Source organism: Chrysochloris asiatica, unplaced genomic scaffold (genome assembly GCF_000296735.1).
Source record: "Chrysochloris asiatica unplaced genomic scaffold, ChrAsi1.0 scaffold00028, whole genome shotgun sequence".
Taxonomy (NCBI): Eukaryota; Metazoa; Chordata; class Mammalia; order Afrosoricida; family Chrysochloridae; genus Chrysochloris; species Chrysochloris asiatica.
This window is the reverse complement of record NW_006408546.1, coordinates 14,057,507-14,066,917: the sequence shown is the minus strand read 5'-3', so window position 1 is coordinate 14,066,917 and position 9,411 is coordinate 14,057,507. Positions and strand designations below refer to the sequence as shown.

Below are 9,411 nucleotides of genomic sequence, written 5' to 3'. Positions count from 1 at the left end.
GCAAAGATGTCAGCTTAAGGACAAAGGTGCGCCTGACCCAAGCCATGGTATTTTCAATAACCTCATATGCATGCAAAAGCTGGGCAGTGAATAAGGAAGACTGTAAAAGAATTGATGCGTTTGAGTTCTGGTGGTGGAGGAGAATATTGAAAGTGCCATGGACTGCCAAAAGAACCAACAGATCTGTGTTGGAAGAAGTAGAGCCAAAGTGCTCCCTGGAGGCCAGGATGGCCAAACTTCATCTCTCATACTTTGGACATGTTGTCTGGATGGACCAGTCCTTGGAGAAGGACATCATGTTTGGAAAAGTGGAGAGTCAGCAAAAAAGAGGAAGACTTTCAATGGGATGGATTGACACAGTTGCAGCAGCAATAGGCTCAAACATCATGACAGTTATGATGATGGCTCTGGACCAGGCAGTGTTTAGTTCTCATGTGCACAGGGTATCTATGAGTCCGAACCAACCTGATGGCACCCAACAACTGCCTTCAGTATAGATTACTCTTAAATACAAAAAAATAAAATAAAATCCTCACAACTGAACTAATAGCAACATCTTAACAATGGAGAAAAGATTGAAGTTGTCAAGGTTCATTTACTTGCGTCTATAATCAACACCCACAGAAGCAGCAGTCAATGATTCAAAGAAAGTATTGCATTGTATAAATCTGCTGCAAAAGACCTCTTTAATGTGTTAAAAAGCAAAGATATCACTTTGAGGACTAAGGCACACCTGACGTAAACCATGGCATTTTCTATCATTTTTTATGCAAGCCAAAGAAGACTGGAGAAGAATTGATGCATTTTAATTACAGTGTTGACAACGAAAATAGACTATTGCATGGACTGCCAGAAGAACAAACAGCTCTGTCTTGGAAGAAGTACAGCCAGAACACCACTTGAACTGAGGACAGTGAAACTGCTTCTGACGTACTTTGAACATGTCATCAGGAGAGTCCCTGAAGAAGGACTTCATGTTTGGTAAAGTAGAGATTCAGCCAAAAAGAAAAAGACTCGTGACGAGATGAATTGACATAGTACCTGCAAACAGTGGGCTCAGGCACAGACATGATTATGAGGATGACAAAAAACAGTGTTTTGTTCTATTATATATGGGGTCACTATGAATCAGAACCAACTCTATGACATGTAACAACAACAACAGCAGATCTATATTCAAAATCTGAACCTAATTTAAAATATGAGAAGAAAGAAAAGACAACATCCCTGTAAGAAATGACAAAGGCAGTAAAGTGTGTAAATTGCCACTAAAAAACCTGGTCTAATGTAAATTCATATGGCACTATAAGATAAGCACTTGACTGCAATGTCAGTTTGAACTGTGAGGTCAGCAATTTAAATCCACCAGCCACTCCTTGGAAAACCTATCAGGGTCACTATGAGTCCATACCAACTTGATGGCACTTAACAACAACAACAACATAAGTTAAGTACTAGAAAGGTTTGTTGTTGTTGTTGTTAAGTGCCGTCGAGTCGGTTCCAACCTATAGCGACCCTGTACAGGGTTTCCGAGGGTGTAAATCTTTACGGGAGTAGAAAGCCTCATCTTTCTCCCGCAGAGCAGCTGGTAGTTTCGAACCACTGACCTTAAGGTTCGCAGCCCGATTCGTAACCGCTACTCTAGATTATATAAATGATAAGAACAGGCTAAATGTGGATTAACACAGTAACTCATGTGTCTTGTTTGAAAGTTAAGGGTCATAGGACCTGAGGTAAAGCCAAAATTTACCTGTCAATGGAACTCTGCTTTTCTTTCTCTCTCCCTCTGACTTTACACATAAACAGTAACAGCAGGAAAAATAAAAAATGAATAATTTTTGAAGGCCAATGTGAGGAGTGCAAAGAAAATTAGGTAAGGCAGCTATTACAAACAAACTCATTAAAATAATGTGTATCCAGAAGTACAATAGCTGCTGGAAGATTTTCACACTTTGGAAGCCTCTCTAAGCAGAAGGCCCGGTCAGGGAGTTAAACACATTTTGGAAGTTCTACCCTGAGCAAAAGTAAACTTTCGGGGCTTAGTAAACCTTACCAAAAATCACAATTAGCCCAGATGAACCACCACATGTATCTAGTCAGTGTTTCTCAATTTTTTTCCCATCCTTACTCCCCTATGGAGCTGTTTTAGATATTTTTTTCCCTAATTGCTCCCCTATTAGATTTTGACGCCACAGTTATACTGTTTGTCTATGCAATATTTGCATAGGATTGCTCTGTGCATATGAAATATAAGGTGTTTTGCCCCTCAAGAGCCAATTTTCATCTCCTTGGGATTGATATCATCCCCTCTAAGAATTCATGGCCTAGACCCACTAACTCTCTTTCTCAATCTTGCCTGAGACAGTATTTTCTTGTAAGCACAATCAATAGATCACTTTAAGCTATGTTTTTATACCCAAAGCCAAAAACCCATTGCCATCCAGTTGATTCTAACTCACAGTGACCCTACAGGACAGACTAGGATTCCTCCATAGTTCTTTCCAAGGCTGTAAATCTTTACAGAAACAGACTGCTTCTCCTGTGAAGCAGTGGGTGGATATGTACCACTGGCCATTTGGTTAGCAGCTAAGTGCTTTAACCACGGCACCACCAGGACTCCTATATTTCTATAGAACGAATTGTTGTCATTGTTGTTAAGTGTCATCGAATCAGTTCCAATGCTTAACGACCCTGTATAGGGTTTACAAGGAACAGCTCGTGGGTTTGAACCACCAAACCTTGTGGTTCTCAGTTCAGTGCTTATCCTACAGTGTCACACCATGAGTCCCTAAAACAAATGAGCAGGATGAAAATTTATTATTCTAAACACTGAGTCCTGTCTGACAGTTACAATCTAAATGTCATTTGCATACATCTATTGGCAGGTAACAGAACTGCAGGAATACAAGAGAGATGGGGTCAATCAGCCTCTAAAACGTTTTTGTTTTTACCACAAAAATCTTCACATGGACACCTTTTCCTATTTTGAAGATCACTCTCCCTATATATCTACCACCCAAGAAGATTTGTCATACTTTCTGGTCCAGAGTTAATACTGAAAAATAAAAACAAATTTCCCTTCTATAAAATTTCCAAATTCAAACCACTTTATAAAATTTAATATGAGTTTTCAGACTATATTGTTTCAGAATCCTTATACAGCATCTTGGTAGGGAGAGCAGAGTATCATTAGTTGCTAAGTTGACTCCCAATTCATGGCAATTCTATCAGCAACAGAGCAAAAAGCTGTCTGGTCCCACACCATTCCTATAACTCTTCTTGTTAAGTGCTGGAGAGTCGTTTCCAACTCATAGTGACTGTGTATAGAGTTTCCAAGGTGTGACTGATAAGTTTGAACTGCTGACCTTGTGGTTCAAACCAACTTTTCTGTCCAGTGCTTATCCTACAATGCCACACCAAGACTCCAATAATGCACTGTAGATACATTCCTATAGTAGATTGAAGATATGATTGTTTTTATTGGCTGATTTTCAGAAGTGGATTACCAAGCCTTTCTTTCTAGCCCATCTTCGTCTAGAAGCTCTCCTGAAACCTGTTAAGTGCCATCGAGTCGGTCCTGACTCATAGCGATCCTGTATAGGGTTTCCAACGAGCAGCTGATAAACCTGAACTGCCGACCTTGTGGTTCAAACCAACTCTGTAGTCAAGCACATTAATCCACAGTACCACACTAGGATTCAGGATAAGAGCATCACACAACCTACCACTGATGGATTGATGATGGCTATGTATGAGGTACATTGACCTGGAATCAACCCAGTTTCCAACATAAACCAAGAAACAAAACCACTGCCACCGAATCATAGAGACCCTATATAAGGTTTCTAAAGCTGTACATTTTTATGGGAGCAGAGTGCCTCATCTTTCCCCCATGAAGTAGCTGGCAGATTTGAACTACTGATCTTGCAGCTATTAGTTCAGTGCCATCAGGGTTCCAGCATAGAAGATGAGAATTTTACCACAAACCACACTAATGACTCTCATGGGGGCAGGCTACCCATTTGAAAATGACTATCTGGAAATGCTGAGTTACCAAGTTCAGCGAGGCAAACATCTCAGAGAGAGCTTGAAAAGAACCATTTAAAGTCAATTAACCTAGCAATTAGTTCTCAAAGCATCCACTTACTTGATTCAAAGCCATCTTTTCAAATTACCTTACATTATATTATAGTTATTTTCTTCAGCTTTAATTTGAATTTGCATATCAGTAATTGATGGTCTGTTCCACAGTCTGCCCCTGGCCTTGTCTTCACTGATGATATGGAGCTTTTCCATCTTCTCTTTCCACAGATGTAGTCTATTTGATTTCTATGTGTTCCATATGGCGAGGTCCATGTGTATAGTCGTCTGTTATGCTGTCTAAAGAAGGTATTTGAAATAAACAAATCATTTGTCTTGCAGAAATCTATCATTCGTTCTCCAGCATCATTTCTATCACCAAGTCCAAATTTTCCAACTACTGGTCCCTCCTCTTTGCTCCCTACTTTTGCATTCCAGTCACCAGTAATGAACAATACATCTTGATTGCATGTTTGATCGATTTCAGACTGAAGAAGTTGGTAGAATTCTTCTATTTCATCTTCACTGGCTTTAGTGGTTGGTGCATAAATTTGAATAATAGTGGTATTAACTGGGGTTCCCTGTAGGTGCATGGATATTATCCTATCACTTATAGCATTGTACCTCATGACTGATCTGGATATGTTCTTTTTGACGATGAATGCAACACCATTCCTTTTCAATTTGTCATTCCCTGCATAGTAAACCATGTGGTTATCAGATTCAAAATGGCCAATACCAGTCCATTTTAACTCACTAATGCCTAAGATATCGATGTTTATGCGTTCCATTTCATTTTTGACCACTTCCAATTTTCCCAAATTCATACTTTGTACATTCCATGTTCCAATTTTCAATGGAACTTATCGATGGAGAAAAGATTGAAGTTGTCAAGGACTTCATTCTTCTTGGATCAACTATCAACACTCACGGAAGTAGCAGTCAAGAGATCAGACGACGTATTGCACTGGGCAAATCTGCTGCACAGGAACTTTTTAAAGTGTTGAAGAGCAGAGATGTCAGCTTGAGGACTAGGGTGCGCCTGACCCAGGCCATTGTGTTTTCAATAGCCTCATATGGATGTGAAAGCTAAACAGTGAATAAGGAGGATCGTAGAAGAATTGATGCCTTTGAGTTGTGGTGTTGGAGGAGAATACTGAAAGTGCCATGGACTGCCAAAAGAACCAATAAATCTGTTTTGGAAGAAGTGCAGCCAGAGTGCTCCTTGGAGGCCAGGATGGCTAAGCTTCGTCTCTCCTACTTTGGACATATTGTCCGGAGGAAACAATCGCTGGAGAAGGATGTCATGCTGGGTAGGGTGGAGGGTCAGAGAAAAAGAGGAAGACCCCCAACGAGATGGATCAGCCAGGTGGCATCATTGATGGACTCAAGTGTGGCAGCGGTAGTGAGGTTGGCCCAGGATCAAACATTGTTTCGTTCTGCTGTGCATGGGGTCGCTATGAGTCGATTCCGACTCGATGTCACCTGACAACAACAACATATTATAGTTATAATGTTATTGTTGTTAAGTGCCATTGAGTTGGTTCTGACTCATAGCAATCCTATACAGGGTTTCCAAGGAGCTGGTGGGTTTGAACTGTCAACCTTGTGGTTAGCAGTTCAATGATTCTCTTACAGTGTCACATAAGGAATCCATAATAATTACTATCAAACCTGTAAGTTGTGTTGTTAAACTGAGTTTATGAATGTGGAAAATGAGACTCATAGTGGCCCTAGCCTGTCCAAGCTCACATGGCTAATGAGAGCGGCAAAGCCGTAATTTAAATACAACTCTGTCTGACCACAGAGCCTACATTTTATCCAGAGCAGACTCCCTCTCCTTTTGTAGACAAAGCTTTGGTGATAGGTATGTGAACTGTCAAGTAGAAATATTTCTACTAAAATATAAACTATGTTTCTCAACTTTGTGGATCTTTGAAAAATTTGGAAAACAGACCCATCCTTCTAAAACCAAGCATGTTGGAAAAGCCACTGTGAAGATTTGTTTTTGAATATGAGACCCACTCCAAGAGGGTGTGCTTGGAGTTCAGCAGACAATGAAAAATCATCCTGAGCTCTGCCCACTCACAATCGTGCACAGAACTCTTGCTCTCGATCAACCTCCCAGCTCTAGCCGACTGAGAAGGCTCTCTGTTATGCGTGCGACTGCACAGAGGCGATTTATTTTCTCATTGGAAATGGTGATGCCGAGAGAGCAGAGCCGTGTCACACACGGAGGAGCCACCACTATAGGGAACAGAAACTCCTTCCAGCTTGGCTTAGCTGCCATCTTTTAGGCCGCTGTGATAGCAGCAAGAATGGTTGCATAGCCAATCCCTGTCTCTAGCAGGATTGACAGTGTCTCAAATCCCTGCCTTCTTAAAGAGAATAATGGCCAGGGTCCGTGGGGGAGAAAGGGAGGGGAGCCTCTCTCTTGAAACTCTGAATATTGGGATCCTTAAAGATGGATTAGCATTTCAGAGATTTATTCCATTTCTTGGGCAGAGAAGCTGACTCACAGATACCGTAAGTTTGGGCATGATGACTCAGAGCTAAGTCTGTGTCCTTAAGCAGAATCGCAAACCAATAATTTAGAAAAGGCATAATGGTGTGTGTGATAACCCCTAAACTCCATAAATAATACAGTAACACCCCTCTTATCCCATATTCAAGCATCAAGCACCCCTAGCCATCCAGACCATATGAAAACATTCCAAGCAGCCTATTCCAAGCAGCCACCCGGCACAGGCAGAAATTAAGAAGCCAGGGAGAGCCTAAGAGGGAAGATTATAAAAGGAATAATATAACTGGTGGGTTTGCAATAAAAAGCGCCCTTCATAAGTATGCTACAGCTCTAAAAATCTAGTGCCCTTAAGGGCAAAACAAGGGATAGGAAAGAAAATGAAAAGAATGCACAAGATCCAAATCTTTGAGAAGTCAACCACTACAGAGCAGGTCTGTCCTGCTCTATGTGAGTCACAAAGACAATAACTGTAAACTTTCTAGTAACCACACTGAAAGCTCAAAAAAAAAAACCAGGTAATTTGTGTTTGTGTGCTTTACTTAGCCCAGTATATCTAGAATATTACCAACTCAACATAAATCAGTATTTTTAAATCATTGAGATATTTTACATTCTTTTTTGTTTTCTTGACTAAGTCTTCACATTTCGACACTTACAACACATCTACATTCAGACTAACCACATGTCAAGTGCTTAATAGCCAAATGTATCTAGCAGCTATAGTACTGGACAGCACACAGCCATAGACCATAGGGAAATTCTCAACATATGCCTAAGGGACTCACAAAGAGTGAGAAAAGGACATTCACTGCAGAATTGTTTGTAAGTAGTAAAATGTTTTAAACAATCTAAATGTATAATACAGTTAAGTGGATAATTGTCCATATATTCTAAAATGAAATAGAAAGCATCCACTTGAATGAGCACATTGGATCTAAATACATCACTGTGGTATCTCTCAAAGACATAAAGTTGAGTGACAAAAGCAAGTTGCCGAATCATTCACAGAGAGTACCATTTAAAAAGCCCATTGTCATCAAGTCAATTCCACCTCCCGTGAACCCTAAAGGACACAGTAAAATTGATCCATAGGGTTTCCAAGGCTATAATCTTTATAGAAGCAGATTGCCACATCTTTCTCCCTTGGAGCAGCTGCTAGGTTTGGACTACACCACCAGAACTTCTTATGTAAAGTTTTAAAATACACACAAAAAACCATATATTGATTTTTTTTTAAATCAAACATACAGCAGAAATATAGTATCAATCACAAAGAATAGACACCAACTCTGAGGCAGAAGCTAGTTCTGGGAAGCATGAAAAGAGCAAGGAGGATGTTTGCACCAATCAAAACCTGGCGTTGCTGGCACCGTAAACACGACTCAGAAGCCCTATGCCTGGTTGCTTCCACCTTACCAACCCTGGTCATGTCTAAAGGTCATCGTGTTAAGGAAGTTCCTGAACTTCCTTTGGTGGTCGAAGATAAAGTTGAAGCCTACAAGAAGACCAAAGAGTCAGTTTTACTGCTTAAGAAACTTAAGGCCTGGAATGATATCAAAAAGGTCTATGCTTTTCAGCAAATGAGAGCTGGTAAGGACAAAATGAGAAATCACCGGCATATCCAGCACAGGGGACCATGCATTATCTACAATGAGGACAATGCTATCATCAAGGCCTTCAGAAACATTTCTGGAATTACTCTGCTTAATGTAAGCAAGCTGAACATTTTAAAACTTGCTCCTAGTAGACATGTGGGCCATTTCTGAATTTGGACTGAAGGTGCTTTTCGAAAGTTGGATGAGTTGTATGGCATGTGGCATAAAGCTGCTTCCCTCAAGAGTAACTACAACCTTCCCATGCACAAGATGATCAATACAGACCTAAGCAGAATCTTGAAAAGCCCTGAGATCCAAAGAGCTCTCTGAGCACCACGCAAGAAGATTCATTGCAGAGTCCTTAAGAAGAACCCACTGAAAAACCTGAGAATCCTGTTGAAGCTGAACCCATATACAAAGACCATTCGCCGAAACACTATTCTTTGCCAAGCCAAGAATCACAAACTCAGGGTGGCTAAGGCAGCAGCAAAATCAAATGTGAAAGGAGTTCCAGGCAAGAAGCCACCTGTGGTAGGGAAAAAAGGAGGGAAGCAGATTGTTGGTGTGAAGAAGCTGGTGGTGGGAAAGAAGGCTGCAGCAAGCAAGAAACCAGCAGCTGAGAAGAAGAAGCTAGCAGAAAAGAAGTCTCCCACAGAAGAAAGAAGCCTGCTGCGTAAATTCTCCACATTTGTTCATCCCAAACAAGTCAAATAATTTTGGACAGCGTATTTTGAATAAAGACAGACCTGGTCAAAGAGGCAGTAAGGGGGAAAAAAAAAAAAAAGAGCAAGGAGGGAGGGAAGGGAAAGGGTTTTGAGAAAGTGACAGGGAGTTGTCAACTGAATAAGTAAAGATTTATGTATATAAAAAATAATCTGACACATATATAGTACAATGTTAATACTGTTAAGTCTCAATGGTGGGTTCAAATGTGCTCGTTATATGATTCTCAGTTCTTTTCTTTATAATTGATGAATTCCATGAAAGAAAGAAGGAGAGGGAGGCAAAACAGAAACCATGGGGCATAATAGAAAAAGAGAGAGAGAAGGAGACAAAATGTAGCTTGAACAGCATAGCAGAGGATTCTGGATACATTCTACCTGCCTCCTGAGGACATTGGGACCTGTTTGACATTCAAAGCGCTACACTACAAAGTTGGTTTGAACTGTAGGATCAGCAGTTCAAGTTCACCAGCTGCTCCTCAGAAACACT

At 40.6% G+C, this 9,411-nt stretch overlaps 1 pseudogene; it reads left to right on the top strand.

Annotated features, from left to right (window-relative positions):
* The first annotated feature begins 5,832 nt into the window (after positions 1-5,832).
* LOC102842188 lies at positions 5,833-8,913 on the top strand (annotated as a pseudogene).
* The last annotated feature ends 498 nt before the right edge of the window (positions 8,914-9,411 follow it).